We start from the raw sequence: 22,020 nt of genomic DNA on the forward strand, positions 1-22,020 counted from the left end.
GTATGAGCAGAAGGAGCTGGGCATGGTTGAACTTCTAGATCTGTCCGGCTGGTGACAGCTGATTAATCTGATATTACCTCATTTCCTTCCTTAGCCAAAGAACTCTTGTTTGGAGAAAGCAGCCTGCCCTAGGACACAGGGCACTCCTTTTCCTCAGTGAGTCACAGCCTCTGAACCCACTTTGTATAGCTAGACTCCAAGGCAAGAGTCCTCCCACTCCAGCTTTTTCCAATGAATACCTCTGTCGGAGGCACTCCACTCCTTTGGCCCTCTCCCTGTAAGTTAAACTAACTTATTTAGGCTTGTTATATCCACCTTGAAATGGGATCCTAAGGATCCAGAGGATTGTCAATCCTCAATTCTTAAAGCTTTCTCTCTTTTTTAAGGCATAGGCATGCATTGTCTTAGTTGGGGTTCCTATGACTTAGATGAAACACCATCAACAAAAGCAGCTGGGGAAGGAAAGGCTTTGTTTCATTCTTTGTTCCACAGAAACAGCTCATCACCCAAGTAGTCAAGGGAGGGAGGAGCTCACGCAGGGCAGGAACTTGGAGGCAGGAGCTGATGCATAAAGGAGTACAGCTTACTGGCTTGCTCAGCCAGACTTCTTATGTAACACAGGAGCACCCCCCACAATGGACTGGGACCTCTCACATCAATCACTAACTAAGAAAATTCCCCACCGGCTTGCCTACAGCCCAATCTTAGGGAGACATTTTCTTTCTTGAGGTTTCTTCCTTTCGGTTGACTTTAGCTTGTGTCAAGTTGCCATGAAACTAGCTGGCACAGGTACGGAGTGTGGTTTTCCTGCACCGTGTGCAGGTCTCGTGGATGCTGCATGTGCTTGCAGAGGTCTTACAAGTGGCTTTTAGGAAGCCAGTGTACACTGGCTTTGGGTCCTCCTCCAGGAAGATGAGCAAGCCAGAAGCGTGGTTGTGGATGTTTCCTTTGCCTCCTGAGTCGCTGTGACCAGATAACCCGTCACAGGGCTACACCTGTGACGTAAGTCTTGGGCCGGGGTTTGGAATGGAGCTAGCCCTGGGAAGAAAGTTATTTCCTTGTCACTGTGACTAGCTCCAGTGAGGAGTAACACACAACAAATCCCTTTGTCATGGCTGTTGCTTGTCCAGATCCTCCCAGCCAGCACACACAGGAGGGGAGGGGGAGGAAGAGGAGGAAGAAGAAGAGAGCGAGGAGAAGGAAGAGGAGAAAGAGGAGGAGGAGGAGGAAGAGGAGGAGGGGAAGAGGAGGAGGGGAAGAGGAGGAGGAAGAGGAGGAGGAGGAGGAAGAGGAGGAGGAGGAGGTGGTAGTAAGGCAGTCATGAAAAAACTAGTCTTGAAAGGGATTACCTCAAGAATCTCCCCTAGGGGAAGAAGTAAGAACATGTACCTATTTCTTCAAGGAAAAAAGGAACAAAAATAGAGATTAAAAAAACAAAACAAAACAAACAGGGGTTGGGGATTTAGCTCAGTGGTAGAGTGCTTGCCTAGCAAGCTCAAGGCCCTGGGTTTGGTCCCCAGCTGGGGGGTGGGGGGGACCAAACAAACAAAAAACCAGAGACTAATGAGTTTAGCTACCTGCTTCAGGACATGGCGGAGACGGGGTGGGAGGGATAAAGTGGATGAGGTGGGTACAGACTTCCCTAAACAGAGCCTTTTGTTCTGACATGACATTTAGGAGCCATTGCAAAATTAAAACTGAAACAAAATAAAATTTGGAAGGATACGGAGAACCCTAAAATCAAATAAAAACCAGAAATAAACAAATTAAAAAATAGTGCCCTTTGACCTCCATTTTATCACTTTATAGTTAAAGCAATCAAATTTTTATTATGTACAGAGCAGTTAATTAAACAATTCATTTAATCTCTGTGATTTCCTTAAGTGATTTGGCGTCATGACCACTTTGACAAGGCCTGGGATAGATCCCGGTGACTTAAAAATGCTCTAGGCCTCAGTGGAAGAGGATGGGCCGAGTCAGACAGAGACTTGATGAGCCAAGGTGGGGGAGTTACCTTGGGGGGAAACCCTCTCAGAAGAGAAGGATATGGGGGAGGATCTGTGGAAGGGCAGGGAAGGAGTAGCATTTGGGATGTAAATAAAGAAATAAGAAAAAACAAAGATCCCCAACAATTGAAGCAGGTTTTACTCAGCTCTAAGATCCTATTGTAAGTTCAGCTCTGGGGCAGGCACTGAGAGAGTTAAGTGTCCCCCAGGTTCCTGGAATCTATAAGCTCAGTGACATACATCGTAAGGTCACACATAGGAGAGGAATGATTCATTTACCCGTAAACATTTAAGTGCCAAGAGGAGATTTTATGCATGCTGAGTGCTCTCTGTGGATCGCCTTCCTAGATGATAAAAAAAACAGATGATCCGGGTTGGTTGGATTCAGACAGGTACAGGAAAAGGGATGAGGGGACTACAAAGAGCAGAGCTCACTGATTGTAGAGGGCGCTTGGGCAGGAGTGAGTAGATAGTCCATGCCATACAGAGGAGTCGTTATATAACTGTCCGGTAACCCTCTTAGATTCCTCAGTCTCAGAGGAGGAGTTGTCCACACGGGCCGGAGTAAAGGCAACCCGTTTCTGATTCCAAACCTTAGCCCTTCGGTAGCTACATCTTGGTAATGGGTATTTTGCCTTGCCCCTTTCCAATGACTGGCTCAATAATTACTGAGGAAAAGGCGGACAGACACACGACCTTCTGTACGTACAGTTGAAAACTTGATGCTCGCTCCTTTGGTTGTTTCCGCCCTCCCCCAACCCCCAAGCGTCTGTGCGGAGTGCAGGAGTAGGAGTTAGGCCACGCCCTGTTTGCGAAGCAGGAAATCAAGCTCTCCATCCTGCTGTGACAACCTGTCTGCAACCCCAGGGGTGTCAGAGGAAGGGCCAGGAGAAAACACTTCACCTTCCAATTCCCCCCTGCTGTGCTGGGGCTTAGGAGGGAGAATTTGGGTTTCTCTGAAAAACACATATTATAGGAATGTGTTTCCATTTTAATCCCAGCTGTGGGATATGCGGCTGCTCAAACTGTCCACAGCAGCTGACTGTGATTTGCCTCCTGGTCTAAGCAGGGGCATGGTTTTGCCAGGGGCAGATAGTTTCTGCGACTGTGTGACATTTGGAAATCTGGGGACTTTTCAGAGGATGTATAAATGCTAGCGCCCCAATTGGCCAGCTGTTGGTTGGATGGTATTTGCTAACATCTCAGTAGCGGCCCCAGTCACGGGGCTAGTGAGGGTTAGCTTGGTATCCATGCTTCATCAGAAACATACTTTCTCCCTTCCTTCCCCAGCCCATGTCAGAACCAGCCACCAGGGTCCAAAGGACATGGTTTCTCCCATGACACCCCTCAGACTGGGTTTTACATCCTTCCCTGGTGGTGTCTGTCCTTACCCCATCCAGAGTTCAGACTGTGGTTTTTACATCCTGCCCTGGTGATGTCTGTCTTTACCCCATCCAGAACTTTCCAGCTGTGGTGGCCAACGTTTGTTTTTCTCTTTCTCCTAGAGCAAGACACAGCTCTGATAATATTTGTATAATATTTGAGGAAGGGATATTTTCTTTTAAACCAATATTTTAAAAATGTTTTTGGGGCCGGGGATTTAGCTCAGTGGTAGAGCGCTTACCTAGGAAGCGCAAGGCCCTGGGTTCGGTCCCCAGCTCCGAAAAAAAGAACCAAAAAAAAAAAAAATGTTTTTAACCTCCACCCACACTAAGAAGTACATTTTATATTATCAACAGTTTGCACGGACACACACACACACACACACACACACACACACACACACACGAGAGAGAATACTCACAGTGTTGGATGTGCTCTGGTATTTCATTTCATTTTTTAACGAGGCTTCCTGTGTGGGCTTGGAGATGCGGCTTGGTGGTACAGCACTTGCTCAGCAAACGTGAGACTTCCAACACCAACACCAAAAAGAGCTTGCTGGGACCTTAAGGTAGAAAGCCGTGTCCTAAAGCGCAGGGATCCTCCGGTCACTGTTAACCTGAGAGAGCTTTGCACCCAAACCTCATCAGATTAGGATTAAGCTATAATCAAGTGAGGGCTTTGGCTGGTCCTGCTTTGCACACTGTGAATTTGACCTTGTTGCAAGGAAGGAGCCCCTTCAGGGTTAACTGAAGGTGGCGATGGCCTCATGGTCTGGATAAGAACCAGGACCTACTTCTGCTTTCTTGTGTATTTCCTCTTCCGTACTTTGTAGTTTTTCCTTTATTATTGTACCCACAGGGTCTGCAGATCCCTATTTTTCTAGGGAGACCTAGAGGGATTCAGAGGGCCAGGGCAGGACAAAGCAGGTCACTCTGTCTCAGGATGGCAGAAGCTGTCCTGGGTCAAGGAGGGGAGCTAACAGTGAGTTTATAGAACTCAGGTATGCCTACAATACTATGTTCAGATTTACTAATCTAAGAAATTAAGAAAACAAACCTGGACTTTAGAAATGGGGGTGGGGCACACAGAAGGCGGTTCTTAGGCCTGGAGAGGCAGGAGGTGATTAGACCTCAGTGGGAATAATGGCAGGTGAGAAGCAGCCCCTCCAGAGTTGCCCCTCCTCCTGCCTGGGATAGCCTGACCTGAGCAAGAGGTGAGAGGAATGAATGCAGGGGTACGGGAGGCTGTTCCCGTCTTCCATCCCAATATAGCAACATTCCAGCTATAAAACCTTTTAGTCAGTCAAAAATAACTTCATAAAACATAATTGATGTATAAATCATGAAATTACATTGCAAAGTGTTGTCTTGATTCTGTTTGTCTGCTGATAACACAAACCACACATCTTTTACAGAGAAAGAAGTATCAGACAAGAGGGCTACATTCTAGCCATTTGATAGGGGACACTCCTTTTCCATGAGGAAAGCTGGTTTCGTTCCAACTAGGATATGGCTGAGGCTAACATACTGAGGTCTTTGTCCTTTCAACCTTATCAAATACTTTCTAGGACAGCATTGTTCAGTTTGTCAAAGAACAGCATTGGGCCAGAAAGGTAACTCAGCACTGACTGCTCTTATAGAGGACCTGAGTTCGGGTCCCAGCACCTACGAGATAGCTAACAGTTCTCTGTAGCTTCAGTTCCATGGGGTCTGAAACCCTCTTTTGGTCTCCTTGGACACAGTACACATGTGGTACACAGACATACCTACAGGCGAAAATACACATTTTAAAAAAGAAAAATCTCAAGGGGAGAGAGATTTAAAATTTTTTGAGTCAGGGTCTTGTGTAATCCAGGGTGGTCTTGAACTATGAAGCCTAGGCTAACCTTGAATTTCTGCTGTTCCTGTCTCCACCTCCCAAGCGTTAGGATTACATGTCCATACCACTAAGCCCAGTTTATTTGATGCTGGAGAGCAAACCTGAGGCTCTGAACAAGCCAGGCAAGCACTCCAGCTAGTGAGCTGCATCTTCAAACCCAGCAATTTCATCCTTGTACTGAATGTGAGGGGCCAGGCGCAACTGTTGTCCAGTCAGAGTACTCTCCTATCCCACTGGTGTGAAGACGTGTGTTCAGTAACAGGGCACACGCACACACACATACACTTGCACATACATGCACAACAACTCTGGAAATTAAAACAAACGAGAAGCGTAACTATTTACCTATTACTGCCTCTTTTTTTTTTTTTTTTTCCAGAGCTGGGGACTGAACCCAGGGCCTTGCGCTTGCTAGGCAAGTGCTCTACCACTGAGCCAAATCCCCAACCCCAAAGATTGGGTTTCTTTCTTTCTTTCTTTTTTTTTTTTTTAGTGTAGTTATAACCATCTGCAGTAGATAGTGCTCCTCAGAACTTGTGTGTCGAGCCTGAGTGTGGTGGCAGCAAGAGGTAGGCCTCCGAGTGGTGATCAGATAATAGGATGAATCCATCATAGGTCAATGCTCTAATAAGAGGATCAAATGATGATCCTTCACTAGACACTATCTATGGGCATTCTGATCTGGAACTTCCGGCTTCCTGTGGGGGGACACTTTTCTGCTGCTTACAGTCCATGGGTCAATGGTGTACTGTCTTAGCAGCCCACATAGATTAAGACACCAATATGCTCATTGTTTGCCAAATATAGGAAGTGAGGATGGCCCATGTTTTCCCAAATGCATATGGCTTTCACTTGAGTGAGGGAGACTGGGATGACCTTGACCCTTGGAATAAAAAGGTCCTGAGCTGAGACTAGAGCTCTCTGGCCCAGGATTCTTTTGGCTGAGGAGGAGCCTGTGTCTTCTGAGACTTGAGTTCTCATCTGTAGAATTCAGGTAGCTTCACTGTTGCTCAAGATTGGTACAGGGAAGCAGGTAAGACTTCTGAGGAAGTTATTTTTGTTCCTAATTGTATGAATGCTGTACTTAGTAAATAGTTATGGGAAAGCCCCCAAAATGAAAAGAAAAAAAAAAGAATCTAAGCTTGCCTTTTGCTAAATAACCATGTACACAGGAGGGAGTGGTGGTGAGGACAAGGCAGGCTGGAGACAGCATATTTCCCCACTGTGAAACAAAGGAAAACTAAAGCTGGCCTGGAAGGAAGGTGCAGCCGTGGACAGCCCTGGCTAGACATAGCCATCTGGATTGTGTCCCGTAGGCAACGGTGGGAAATAATGGCTTAGACTGCAGGCTGCTGGCTCCAGTGGACTGTAGAGGCTGGGACAGAGCTGAAGATGTCATTAGATGAACGGCTAGACTCAGGGAGCAGACGGTGCAGTAAGGGCTGGAGAAACCAGAGTCTAGTCCAGGTGCCTGGTCTCCTCACAGCTCCTCGCACATCTGCTTTCTCCTCCCGTTCGGCTCATCTTCTACCCCCACAGCCCACATCACCTGTCCCTCATCCCTCTACCACTTAAGTCAGTGTGTTGATGGCACTTAGCAAACGCTTAGGATGATCAAAATGCTGCCAGCAGGAGCTCCTTGGCAAGCTCTGGCTGGCTGCCTTTGAGTGGGTCATGAGCAGAGGAGAGGCAGGCCCACTCTTTTCTTCAGTGAGAGAGGCGGCTCGGAGTCTAGCTCACAGGAAGCCCCAGCCCTCGGCAGTGCCTGACATCAGGTGCGGTGCAGCTGCTTGGGTGAGAAGAGAAGCTGACACCTCTGGGCTCGCTGAGGGCTGCTGCTTCCTCTGCTCTTAGGTGGAGGAAAACAGGTCATCCTGCACCCTGCCAGACATTAAGGGACTGACCGGTGCCTCTGGGGACCCAGCTGTAGAGAAGTATATAATGGAATGGCTGCAGGCACTTCACTAAGGAAGTAAAAGTGGTGATTCAGTCTGGTGGAGCTGGGTGGGTCTGGCCACCCTGGGGATTTCTGCCTTCTAATATACATACCTTCCTTGGTACCTCATATCTTACTCTTCTTGACTTGTCCTGAGCTTGGGAATTCGCCAATCCCTCGATGCCTGTGCTCTGAGCACAGGGCACAAAGATGTCCACCTCAGTATTTTGCTGGGACAGCTATATAAGTGCACGGGAAAAGAGAGCTGATTAACCATACTCAGGGCTTGGCTAGTAGACACCTATGTTTTAGAGTTAAACATGTGTTAGAGGTATCCCAGGGGGACAGACGTAAGGACGGGGGGAGGGTCTTAATCACTAGGCTACATGCCACACAGTGGACTGGGGATGACTTTGATGATGGCTCATGAGATGGCTATAAGCCATCTAGTCACCTGGCATCCAAATAATCTAGGAACAAGGCAGGAAAGAGGCGGTAACCTAGGTGAAACCTCGGGATGCAGACTGCCGAGATGTGGAGTTCAGAGACTCAAAGAGCAGTAGGCTTGAGGCCTCAGAGTACCTACCTGGGAGGGATGCCCATCTGGTTATTCTCTCAGGGAGTGGGTCCTGAGAGGGCTACTGTATGGTGGGGCTTTTGGCTACTTTGTGTGTTTTCTTTGCCCTTCTCCTCTATTCATCCACCCCCTCAACCCCCTAACACTAGGTAGGAGAGGAACAAAGGCATTTTCCTTAGACTGCTTCCGGCTGTTTAGGGGTGTCCCGTTCCTTAGGGCGAGTTTGATCTTCACCTTCAGAATACCTAATTTCTTCTCATTGTTGTTTCTTCTTTGTACATGACTACTTAACAAATTACAACCAACCACCAACCAGCCAATCAGCCCCTTCTGCTAGGGCTCTGGCATTTATACATCCTCTGAAAAGTCCCCAGAATTCCAAATGTCACACACTCGCAGGAACTATGTGCAGCTGGCAAAAACACACCTCTGCTAGGACTCGAGGCAAACCATAGTCAGCTGCTGTAGACAGTCTGAAGCAGGGCTGTATTCCACACCTGGGATTCTTGTAATATTTGTGTGTGTATGCATGCGTGTGTGTATGCATGCGTGTGTGTGTGTGTGTGTGTGTGTGTGTGTGTGTGTAATAAAGAAACCAAAATCCTCACTACACTGCTGCTTGGAGTCAGTGAGACTTTGGGCTGACTATGCTATGGTTGTTGAAAGAGCCACATAGCTTGTATTCAGATTGGTGGAGAGGGAGGTACAGGTTCGAAACGTGCCTGGTGATTTCAGGGCAGACAAATTAGGGGAGATTCTACACGGAGACTGAGGAAAGAGATGATGAGGGGCTGGCAAAGGAGGCTGTTGTCGACTCGATAGGCAGAGAGCACACAGAAACCATCGGAGACTATGTTCAAAAGGAGCCTCGCTTGGGCTGGAGAGATGGCTCCGTGGGTAAAATGCTTGCCTTACAAACATGAGGACCTGAGTTCAATTCCCCGCACCGGCAGGGGTGGGGTTGGGGGGCCCAGGATGGTGTGTACATCCAATCCCAGTGCTGAGAAAGCAGATATGATCAGCATCCTCGGGGCTCAGCTGACTAGCCTGCTTCGGTGAACCACTGGGTTTCAGGCCTGAGTGCTTCCGCATGCACACGTGCACAAGCGCACACTCATACACTCATACAGGGAACTGCATACCTAGGAAGCCTTGCGAGAAGGCTGGAGTGTTTGGAGGTAGAAGATGGTATGGATCTCAGCAGATGGAGGGGCAGGAGACCAGTGGGTGGGGACTACTATCAGGGAACCTGTGGTACAAAGGAGTTGCAGTCAGAGCACAGGCCCCTGAGAGATGTTTAGAGGTGACACAGATGACAGTAAGAGTAGTCCTGGATCCTGAACCTGCTGGGGACAAAGAAGACACAAAGAAGACGAAGAAGACAATAAGGGTGAAAGGAGCTAAGAGACACCTCTACCCCACCCCCATGTCCTGGTGTAGCTGGAGATGCTAATCTTGGAATTCACAACAATGTGCAGCTCCCTCATTCCCTCAGCCCTGTGTCAGATCTGCTAGCCTGGGGTCCCTTAGGCTCTGGTCTTCATTCCTGCAGGCAGAGGAAGACATCAGGTAGCTGGATGGACCAAGAGCACTAAGTTGTTCTTAGCTCAAGGCTGGAACCCTGAGCACCAGACACTACTCCTTTTTCCTTCTGCATGTATTTCCCCACCCTAACCCCCTATTCCAGGGCACCATTAGAACTGCTGACCACTGAAGTTTCTGAGTAGCCCCTGGGTGCTACTCAGATGCTCAAGAGTGACAGTAAGTGAAAGTGAGTAACAACCAGGAGGAGAGGGTTAGAGCTGGCTTCATCCTGAGCTATTCATTTGGAGCAAGATTCTTGAGCCAGCTTCAGTCGGTAACTACAGATTCACAGTTGTTGGCAGCAGAACCTTGTCTCTTTGGAGTTTGGTTACCCACGCTGACCCCATAACAACCACCATGCCAACAGCAGGCTCTGTGGAGGTGGGGATGACCTCATTGGATAAGCAAACATACACCCCACATGGCTGGGGGAAGGAGGTCCTCATCAGCTGGCCTGTGGGAGGCTGTTTGGAAGAAGACAGGCTGGGAAGAGGGCGCAGGGAGGAAGAAAGGAAGCAACCTTGGTCTACAGAAGCAGGGGTGGTGGGAAGGGGAGAGAGACAGGCTTGTTCAGCAAGGACAGGTTCAGGCTGCAAGGAGGGAAAGCTGCTAGGATGAGGATAATAATCAAAAGATTTCAATAGAACTGAGAGTTAGAGAGAGCCTGACTCTGGAAAGGGAGATGTGGGTGGCCACATGTGATCTGTGAGAGAACTGAAAGCACCCTTAGCCTTGACCTAGGTGTTTTTCTTGTGTGTGTTGGGTGGCACATCTTATAATGAAAACATTTACGTAGCCTATGACCCACCTAATACAGTTGCACAAGGACCGTCAGACATAGACAGACACACTCGTGCGAGCACGCACACACACGCGCGCACACACACACACACACACACACACTTTGTAGTGGACTATTATTATGCTGATAATCAAAAAAAATAATCAAGAAGATTGCAAAGGAATCTAAGATCGTGGTAGCAGAACAAAGAACACATTGTTACATAATTCCATGGTATGATTTAATTTGGTTAAAAAAAGGAAACTATACATTATAGAAACTATAAATATTAGTGTGTGTGTGTATGAGTGTGTGTGCGCGCACACGCGTAGCTGTAGGTGGATACTTTGGAACATTGAATTCACCACCAGGATCTGTAGGACCAGGATCTTGGGTCTCACTCTCCTCTTCTTCCTAGGAAAAAGGGTCTTGGTCTTCTTCCTAGGAAGTGCCCTATTAACTTGGTAACCTCCTCTGTGGGGCTGTTTTCAAGACTGTATTATTTTAAATACAAGATTTGGAGTTCCTCTTGCTGTAAATAATTTTACTCGTTGTCTGATAGGCTTTTTCCTTTGCCTTTTGTACTAGGATTGACTGTAGGGCTTTGTGCATGCTAGGGAAGTGTTCTGTCATTGAGCCCTATCCCCTTCCCTCTTCTTTAAAAGTCATGTCTGGGGGGCTGGGGATTTAGCTCAGTGGTAGAGCGCTTACCTAGGAAGCGCAAGGCCCTGGGTTCGGTCCCCAGCTCCAAAAAAAAAAAAAAAAAAAAAAAAAAAAAAAAGTCATGTCTGTGTATGAGGACGTTAGTACGGTATTAGATCTCCTGAAGTTAGAGTTACAGGTAGTTGTGAGCTGCCTGGTGTAGGTGCTGGGAATTTAACTCAGGTCCTTTTAAAGAACAATATATGCTTCTGACCTCTGACCTCTGAGCTTTCTCTCCAATTCCCTCAGACCTCCCCCCCCTTTTTTTAAAAAGATTTTTATTTTATGTATGTGAGTACACTGTAGAGTGAGTACACTGTAGCTGTCTTCAGACACACCAGAAGAAGGTTTCAGATCCCATTACAGATGGTTGTGAGCCACCATGTGGTTGCTGGGAATTGAACTCAGGACTTCTGGAAGAGCAGTCGGAGCTCTTAACCACTGAGCCATCTCTCTAGCCCCCAGACCCCTTTTTTATAAGACAAGATCTCACTATGTTGCCCAGACTGTTTTTGAATTAGCAAACTTCTACTCTCAGCCTCTGAGTATCTGGGAGCACAGGCTTTGGTTAGCCTGATAGTTCCAATGACCACGCTTAGAGAACTAATTAGTCAAAGCATAAGTCTGAGATATATATATTATCATAAACAACACAAAAGTTGTAAAGATAAAATGAAACAATGCTTTTGAAGGTACCTGGAACCTAGATGATAAATTCTGAAAGTATATTTAAGGCTTTTGCAAATTATTGTTTTGAAAAGGCAAAGGAGGGGCTGGAGAGATGGCTCAGAGGTTAAGAGCACTGACTGCTCTTCCAGAGGTCCTGAGTTCAATTCCCAGCAACCACATGGTGGCTCACAACCATCTATAATGGGATCTGATGCCTTCTTCTGGTGTGTCTGAAGACAGCTACAGGGTACTCACATACATAAAATAAATAAATTAAAAAAAAAAAAAAAGAAAAGAAAAGGCAAAGGAGCCAGGCATGGTGGTGTGCACTTTAAATCCCAGTACTTAGGAGGTAGAGACGGATGGATCTCTGTGAATTTGAGGTTAGTCTAATCTACAAATCCAGTTCTAGGACAGCCAGGGCTGTTATACAGAGAAAAGCTGTCTCAAAATATCAAGAAGAGGAGGGGGGGAAGGGGAGGGGAGGGGAGTAGAGGGGGAGGGAGGAAGATGAAAAAATGAATTGTACATGGTGACAGTTAAGAAACTCAATTCTTTCAGTGGTAGGTATCATGTGGTAGAAGAGATAACCTGGAGATGTGAGCATCTATCACCATATATACATGTGCACATATATGTAACACATTATATAAGAATGTATGTATTTTAAGACAGGGTCTTAGGGTGAAGGGTCCTTTTTTTAAATCCTGTTTTGTCTCCACTCAGAAACAAGGCCATAAAACCATTTTACTACCCATCCTACGTGTAAGGTACTTTGCTTCTGCAGTTGATCTGCCTGTCTGGGTGGCTCTGAGTTGAGAAGCTGCAGTCTCCGATTTAGCACCTCACAGTAAAACAGCCAGAGGTTAGGTAAAGTAGCCTTTGTTTCATCTATTGCACAGCTCTAAGTTGAAGTTTTGAGAAAAAAGGGGGAGGGAAGCCTGTCTCTGCTCTTTGTTCTGAGCACTTGTATATGACTTTCAGAGTGTGTGATCACATGATAAAAACTTCACTAGGAGTTTGCACATAAATTCAGGTTACAATTTGAATAAGAGGTTTATAACAGAGGATGTCTATATGCATATCCACCAGGAGTAATTATCTGGCTAAACATTCATCATTTGTTACTAGCTTACAGATTCATGGAGAGTTGAAAACAATAACTAAGTTGCCCTTGAAGTTTTGTATAGATAAACCCAGTCAATATTTTCTCTCCTGTCCTTGTACCTGTGGTATCTATCTCTAGCTCCCTCTTTATGAACTCCGTTAATGGTTTTTTTATAACCCCCTGGAATGTACTCTAGGTGTTAGAAGTCTATTTGTTATCTCAGGAGCAATTGAATAGTTGTTATAAACGGGGCTCAAAGACCTTTGCCTGGGTCACCATCCTGAAGTGGTGGTGACCCTAGCTAGCATGCTGGTTGTTTCTGTAGAATAAAGACTCTTCGTTCTTGCATACTTCTTGAAGGAAGTCTGGGGTCTTCCTTCAGTGATTTTAGAACCCTAACAATGGCTATTGTTTTTTGTTTTTTGTTTTTTTTTTCCAGAGCTGGGGACTGAACCCAGGGCCTTGTGCTTGCTAGGCAAGTGGTCTACCACTGAGCTAAATCCCCAACCCTGGCTATATATTTTTTTTAAATGAGCTTAATTATAGCTTTATTGACATCTCAACAGTTGTTTATTTCTCATGTTATTCTTCCTGTAATCGTTTTAAGACACTTTCAAAAGGGCCACTTTCCCTGAAGACCCACCCTCAGGGTAATCCAAGTTAGATTCTGACAGATGCTGCAGCTTCCCAGAACCTGTGTTCAATCTAAGCTTTGCTGATTCATTCTATTTAAGTGAACTTCCTGAAGACCACACCCTCCAGGATTTAAATGCAAAAATGCAAACCCTTAGGCAGCTCTCTTCAAGATAGGGTCTTACTACACATCTATCTTAACTTAAAATTTGTAGGCTTCCCACCTCAGCTTCTTAGATGCTAGAGCTACAGGATGTACTAACAAACATGACTAAAATGGGTTGGTTTTTTTTTTTTTTGAAGTAATAGTTAAATTACCTCCAAGAAAAATAGTCACTTTGGGGGAAAAAAAAACCCAAACCCTGAGAATAATCTAAGAATAATGGATGAGCCAAACTACAGAATCATTTCACTCTAAAATATGTAAATGTGGTTTCTACAAAATATGAATGGCTGGGCAGGATAACACATGCACATAATCCTGGTATTTGGAAGTAGAGGCAAGAGGATCACAAGTTCAAGGCTAGCCTGGACTACTAACAAGACTATGGTTCAAAAACAAACAGGACAGGAGAGATGGCTCAGAGTTTGAGAGCACTGATTTTTCTTCCAGAAGTCCTGAGTTCAATTCCCAGCAGCCATATGGTGGCGTACAACCATCTATAATGAGATCTGATGCTCTCTTCTGACATTCACTCATTCATATATATCTCTCTCTATATATATCTGTTATAGATATATATATCATATGTGATATATATATATCACTGTGTATATAATAAATAGATAAACACAAACAACAAACAAACAAATGGACCTGGGAGACGTAGCTCAATTAGTAGAGGGTTTGCCTAGAATCCTTTCAGCTCTGAGATAGGTTCCTAGCCCATCACTGGGTACAGAGTTCAAGATCATCCTTGGCTACAGATCGAGTAGAGTCTGAAGCCAGCCTGATAGTCACGAGAGACTTTGTCTCACAAACTAAAATCTGGGGACATTCAGATCCAATCAGGATGCAAATGAGTGCTTCCCAGATGCAAGCTACATCGGCAAAGACTTTACTTGTAGCCTTGAAACAATGCTATTACCTCCACTTGATGAACTAGAAGGAAGGCTCAGGTAGGTGAAACAACTTGCCGAAAGTCATGGCAGGCAAATAACTGGCAAAGATTCTAATTTCAGATAGTCTAACCTCGGGGTTGGGGATTTAGCTCAGTGGTAGAGCGCTTGCCTAGTAAACGCAAGGCCCTGGGTTCGGTCCCCAGCTCCAAAAAAAAAAAAAAAAAGAAAAAGAAAAAGATACTCTAACCTCAAAGCTTATGTGGGAGTACAATAGCAGGAACTCAGGAAAATGGGACTGAATATAGAAAAAAGTGGTGGTGGCTTTCAGCCTCTGACTGGAAAAGAATCTGTAAACATACTGTTTCTAAATTCACCAGTGAACAAGAATCATTATTCTTGTAATTGCTTCCCCGGAGAATCCCATGGGGAGCTTGTTGGCTGTTCCAGGGGCTAGGGTTACTGCACAGTGGCTGAGTGCATGCTTAGTATGTATGCACAAGGCCCTTGGACTAATCCTCAGTGCTCCCCTCCACAAATGCAGTCTGGTTCTAGAGGAGGTCTGGGGTGGGCTTGTGGCATGTTCCCTTGTCACAGATCTATGACCATGCTTTGAGGAACCAGGCTACAGGCAGAAGACAAGACCTTTTAGCCTCCATCACACTGGAAATACATTTCTCCAACAAAAATAAAGACAAAGTTTTGCTCATAACCTGAGTGTCCCCCAACAGCTCAAATCAAATCTCATTCTCTGTCTCTCTCCCTCCTCTTTTCTTTTCCCCTCCTTTCTTTACGCCTTCCCCCTGTTAGGGATCTAAACTAACACAGGGCTTCCATCTACCATGTTACATTAGTATGGCTTTTTTGTTTGTTTGTACATGGTTTTGCTATGTAACTCGGCACGGTATTGAACTGGCTAAGAATTGAGATGACCTCAATCTCAGTCCTCCTGCTGTTACTTCCTGAGTACTGGAATTACATGTGTACACCATTATCCCCAGCCTGAAGCACCTCTTGGGCCCCCAAACACTTACTAGAAACTTATAAAGCTGGAGGCCGGAGAGATGGCTCAGTGGTTAAGAGCACTCACTGCTCTTCCAGAGGACCTGAGTTCAATTCCCAGCAACCACATGGTGGCTCATAACTGTCCCCTTTTCTGGTCTGCAGGCATATATGCAGGCAGAATGCTATATACATAATAAATAAATAAATCTTAATCTTAAATAAAAAAACTAGTAAAGCTATGATAAAATTCCCCTTACCCGGGGCTGGAGAGATGGCTCAGTGGTTAAGAGCACTGACTGCTCTTCCAGAGGTCCTGAGTTCAAATCCCAGCAACCACATGGTGGCTCATAACCATCTGTAATGGGATCTGATGTCCTCTTCTGGTGTGAACTAAGACAGCTACAGTGTACTTATATATAATAAATAAATCTTTAAAAAAAAAATTCCCCTTACCCAGCCCCAAGACTGGCATTATTGGGCTGTTCTTACAGGGCCCTCTTTAGGTGAAGGGATCAAAGGAATGAATAGTCCTGATTTGTAGGGGGAATGCTAGTAAAAGGGGTACCCTTCTGTAGTACGGTGGCCTGGGGGACAAGTGGCCTGGCATAATCTCTCATGTCCTGGAAGTGTTTGCTGAATGAATGATAAATCAGGGTCACTGATAAATCCTTGTGTACACGGAGGAAAGGCATGTGGGCCAGGTAGAGAAGTGGCAGGCCTGGCAGGGGCAGAGTGTGACAAGTGTAGGAGGTTGACTGGTGGCTCTGCTGTTGTGCTCATGGTTGGTGTTCAAAGTACAAGGAAGGAGTTTGTGTTTTGTAAGGACGCAGGTTGGTCAACCTTGTGGATGGAGATCCGCAGCAGGATGCTTGGTGAATGATTGAAGAGCTATGGGAAGCCATGCTGAGCCCAAAGCTGCCTCTCTCCTCCTGGATAGGACTCTGTGGATGACTCATGTCTTGCCACCCCCTCATTTTCTCAGGCTAAAACCGTATGTCCCGGGGCGTGGGGACAATGAGCAGACTCTCCATTACATGGGTTCCAGCAATCCTCTCACCTCGGCTGAAGAGCACTGGAGAAAATAGGCAGTCTCAGTCCGAGTCTCCTCGAGCGAGACCTCTGACGTCTGAAGACCTTCTCAAGAAGTGATCCGAGAATGCTGTGTGGTCCTGAGGTTGGCTGGAAGGAGAGCCAGGACACTTGGACCATTTCAGGATGTCGAAGAGCTGTGCTCCTTTCCCACTGTCTGGAGCCTCGGCCACATCACACCCACGTGTGTGAAGACAAGCCAAGGGGGAGCAACCACATGATGAGTAGTCAGGAAGGAAGCACAACAAGTCTGGAGTGGGTGGGGGCCAACTCCTGTGTCGACAGTGAAATGGAGCTCTACTTTCCCTGGCCCAACAAAGTGCAGCTAGCTGTTCATGCTTCAGGATGCTGGCCTGAGCTCTACCTCAGCTCTGCTCTCCACATCAGAGATCAGGTGACTGGGTATTTGAAAGCACTCTGCCTGTGCTTCAGGTTCCAAGCTCCCTGGAATCTAATGTGGATGGAGTCACATAGACACTGATGGTCTGATTGTCTGTGCGATGGGGGTTAGGGAGATGCGAACTTGTCTGGAGATGGAGAGATGCATACAAAGCAGACGGGGAAGTGATGGGCACAGTCTCCTTTCTGTATAGCCCAGGCTGGCCTAGAACTCATGATTTTCCTGTTTCTGTATCCCAAGTGACTGTTGGTGGGTTGGTCTGTCTGTGTCTGTGTCTGTGTCTGTGTCTGTGTTGAGGCCAGAGGAGGATATTAACTGTTTTCTTCTATTGACTCTATCCTCCTGGCTTGAGCAGGGCCTTTCATTTAATTGGAAGTTTGCTATTCAGGTTAGGTTGGTTGATTATGGAACTCTAAGGCTCCCTCTCTGTCCCCCGTTCCCTCAGGGTTATGGATATAGACACGTGTGACCATGTCTGTTGTTTTACATGGGTACTGGGGATTCAAACTCAGGTCCCCTGCTTCTACAGCAAGTGCCCTTAGTCACTGAACCATTGCCCCAGCCCCACGGGAAGGTTTTGTCTTGCAAGACAGGTTTTATTTTCCAAGAAGACTTAAAGAGAACAGGGTTTTCAGCAACTCCAAGGCAAGGTCAAGGCCCAACTTTACTCTAGAGTGGGCATGCACACCAGTGTCCAGCCTCTTCTTAATTCTAGGAATTCTGGGGCCAATCTTGGAGATAAGTTTTTCCTATTCCAATAGGACTTGAGAAAGCGTAAAATACAGGCTGTAAATGAAAGAGCCAGGTAGAAGAGAGAGATAAATGTCGCAAGTGCAAATAAGAGTTAACAGCCCAATCCACCTAACTTGCCTCTAGGCTTCCTGGCATTCTGGGGACAAAGTACTTCATGCTCTGTGCCTCAGTTCCTTTGTAAAAAAGATGAAAATATTCACGATACTTTGCATGGGTTATGTGCAAAGGACAGGAAACAGAGCCTGGCACAGAGTAAGCATGTAATTCTCTCTTTTAATTGGGGACAGGGAAGGGACTGTGGAGCAGCTCGTTCTCCCTTAAGGAGTACCTTCTCTTCCAGAGATGTTCTCTTTTGCTGATCCCTTCATGTCCTATGGGTGGCCTTGGCAACTGCCCTTGTTCCTGGCTGCATGGTGAATGTTCCCATATCCGTTTGAGTTTCCTCTCTCCCCAAAAGCCTTTTTCCAGGATGTACACTCATGTGCATTGAATGGTAGCTGTAGATACATTTCCTTGACTGTTAAAGTCTCCCTGAGCTCAGAATAACCATATGTGGTATTGTCTCCTTGTTTTTGTTTGGAATTTTGTAGCCATGGAGGACCTTGTTGCACAGAACCTAGCTTTGGGTACTACTGTGCCAGGCAGGCTGTTTTTTTCTCTGACCTCTGAAGGTCAAGGTATGGGGTTGGGGGCATGTCTCAGCCTCATGGCTCAGTGGCAGTGACTAACTTATTAAAGATCCTGTGGGTAGGGTGCTGAAGTTTGGCTTAGCAGTAGAGTGCTTTGCCTAGCTATGCAAGTCCTGGGTTCTATCCCAGGTACTGCGAATAAGTGAGTATGGTTAAGAGACCATACTGTTCTTAGAGGACCTGAGTTTGATTCCTAGCACCTATACTGGGCAGCTCACAACTGTCTGTAGCTTCAGTTCTAAGAGCATTCAGTGCCTCTAGCCTCCACAGGCTCCTGCATTCAAGTGCGCATACCCACCCACATATACATATTTAGAGATTAAAAATAAACACTTTAAAAAAAAACCAGGGGGCTGGGGATTCAGCTCAGTGGTAGAGCGCTTACCTAGGAAGCGCAAGGCCCTGGGTTCGGTCCCCAGCTCCGAAAAAAAGAACCAAAAAAAAAAAAAAAAAACAAACCCAAAAACCAGACATTCACATGCCATGGATCTCATGGTTGACACTGCCCCCTGGCAGCAGCCGATTTGCTTGGTCACTCTTCTGCAGCAAGAAGTTTAAAACAACTTGGCCCTCATGGCTGGAGAAAGGAAGACGGTGCAGGGTCTCTGCTCTCAACTAGTTATTGAATAAAGAAAATGAGTGTTTGATGTACTAATACCCTTTAGGGGAGCCTTACACTGATCATCTTCTCCTCCCAACAGCCCTGTGAAGCCGGGACCCATCCTCTTTTTCTCTTTAAAGCTGAAGTACCTAGCCGAAGGCTGGCATTTGCACTGTGTCAGGAGACTAGAGAACTACAGAGCAAGCAATCTGGCTTCAGATCGTTTTAACTACTGATTAGTAAGCTCCCCAAAACCCGAGCGTGTTTGCACCGCAGCCTCCATTTTAACACGGGTTAAACTCCCCAGGCTCTCTGACTACTTTCCCTAGTGTAGAGAGAGTAATGGAACTAGTGCCGTTCATGGAGTAGTTAGGGTTCCTCACAGTTCCATTCTACTGCTGTAATAAAATACTCTCACAGGAAGCAACTTAGGGAAGCAAGGCTTTTAGCCTACAATTAATTCCAGGTTATAACCATCACTCTGGGGTAGGCCAAGATGACAGACGGTTGGAACAAGTCATACTGTACTCATGTGAATGTGTGCATTCTTAGTGTTAGGCTAGCTTTCTCCACTCTCTAACATTAACTTTTATTTGATGTGTCTGTTTGCCTAAATGTTATGTCTATGCATCATGTGCACACAACTACATGCAGAGGTCAAAAGAGGGTGTTAGATCTCCTGAAACTGGAGTTATAGACGACTGGGAGCCATCTATCCTGTGGGTGCTGGAAAACAAACTGGGTCCTCTGAAAGAATAAGTACACCGGAGCCATCTCTCCAGCCCCTTATTCTTGTATAGTTCAGGGACCCAAACCAGGTATGCTGCCTTATTTTATGTCAACTTGACACAGTGCACAATCATCAGAGAGGAGAGAGCCCCAACTGAGAAAATTCCTTCCTAACAACATGCTGCAGGTAAGCTTGTAAAATATTTCTTAATTAGGGATTGATGGGGGAGGGCCTAGCCCATTGTGCATTGTGCCATCTCTGGGTTGGGGGTCCTGGGGTCTTTAGGAAAACAGGCTGAGCAAGCCAATAAACAGCACCCCTCTATGACCTGTGCATCAGCTCCTGCCTCCAGGTTCCTGCCCTTGTTTGAGTTCCTGTCCTGACTTCCTTCAATGATGAAAAACAATGTGGAAGTGTGATGAACCAAATAAGGTCTTTCCTCCCCAACTTCCTTTTCCGTCATGGTGTTTCATCATAGCAAAAGAAACCATAACTATGGTACCAGGGAATGGTGCCACACACTTTTCAGACTTCAGCGTTCCACACTAAGACAGTCCACCACAGACTTGCTCACAGGTCAACCCGATCTAGACAAGCTTCACCCAGACTCTCTTCCTAGGTGATCCTAGGTCAAATATTAAAACTAATAGCCAAGTATAGAAGCCCATGAATTTGGGCTAGAGAAGTGGCTCAGCGGTTAAGAGCACTGACTGCTCTTCCAGAGGTCCTGAGTTCAATTCCCAGCAACCACATGGTGGCTCACAACCATCTGTAGTGAAATCTGATGTCCTCTTCTGGTGTGTCTGAAGGCAGCTACAATGTAGTCATATATAATAAATAAATAAATCTTAAAAAAAAAAAGAAGTGCATGAATTTAATCCCAGCACTTGGGAGGCAGAGAGGCAGGAGGATCTCTGTGAGTTCCAAGCTAGCCTGATCTACACAGTTAAGTTCCAGGATGACCAGAGCTACACAGTGAGACCCTATCTCAAAAAACCAAAAGATAAACAAAAACCCATCACATCACACCCCCCCCCCATTCCAAATCTCAACTACTCTCTAGAGACAGAGAAGTCTGTCTCTGCCTGAAAACACATGGATACCAAGCAACATAAAGCCAAGTCTCAGAATACTGCAGTCTGAGCCACAGTGACTCCTTATATGCAGAACTAATCTAACGTCAGAACTACACCGTTCTTTGATATCTTGCAAAGGATTCTGCTCTTGTATACCTTGCTGGACCTTACTCACCGTGGCTGCTCACCTGGTTGTCTCAATTTCAAGAGACAAAGGCATGGCTATCAACAGACGAAGCAAAAGAGGTCGAAAACAGTGGGTGAAGTTATGAGCAATTTCCTCGCAAATAATTACTTTTAAAATTGTTTTAATTGGCAGAACACTTAACCTTTAACAAACCAGTCCTTTAATTCACTGTTTTCTGACCTTGGAATGAAGGGCAAAAAGTGTTGTATTTGAAGATGCCAGAATTACACACTGGGGTCAATGTCCTAGAACATGAGTGCTGTTTTCCAGCCATGACCTTGGGTCAATAGACCTGTATAACCTATACGATTCTGAGTCTACCAGATTACAGGTCACAGGACATTCTGGTGAAGTTATAATTTACAACATGTTTGTTTCTGCTAGCCACTGCCCTACCTTTGGAGGTGATAAAACTGCAGGGAGGGTTTTAGAGCATTCTAAACCAGGTATTTCTGGCTGGAATATTAGCTTTCACTATATCCCTCATAACTTAAATCTCTCAAGGGGCGGTGGCTAGTTAGTTCTGAGCTTGGGCAATAAAACGAAAAGTCAAATATGCAGAACTAATCTAATGTCAGAACTACACCGTATACCACGTAGGGGACCAAGAAGCAATATTTATACCAAAAGGATGAGAGGACATTCTCTTTAACCTTTTCTTATATTCTAAAACAGGCAAAAAAGTAACGAGGAAACGAACATTTCCTGAAAATCTATTGAGTTCCAGTCACATGCTTACATCTTAGCTAATTTGAGTCTCCTTACTGGGTAAGAATTTGTAACCAGAATACCTGAATTAGTACAGCCTGTCGCCACAAGGCCCGATGAGCAGACAGGAAATGCATCTTTGTTGTGCCTTACACACAATCCCAACCCGTCCTCCAGTCTCCTCTCACACTGCTATTATTTCACGTTCCCGAGCACTCGGTCTGAGAGACCTAGGGTTTGTTCAAGGTGACACACTGCAGCAAGTATGAGTTAAGAATTCGAATCCGAAGTAACATCCTCCCCGCTGCGCCACAGCCGGGGCTCCTAAAACGCAGGTCCGCCGCGGGGAAACTAATGACCCATGGCTCTCTCTCAGCGCAGAGCCACAGCTGGGAACGCAAGCCTGTTCTCGTGACTCCTGAATCTTTCCGTTTTCTCCCAAGTGCGTGACTGCGGGAGCGAGGTG

Source organism: Rattus norvegicus, chromosome 3, assembly GCF_036323735.1.
Source record: "Rattus norvegicus strain BN/NHsdMcwi chromosome 3, GRCr8, whole genome shotgun sequence".
In the NCBI taxonomy this organism is placed as follows: domain Eukaryota; kingdom Metazoa; phylum Chordata; class Mammalia; order Rodentia; family Muridae; genus Rattus; species Rattus norvegicus.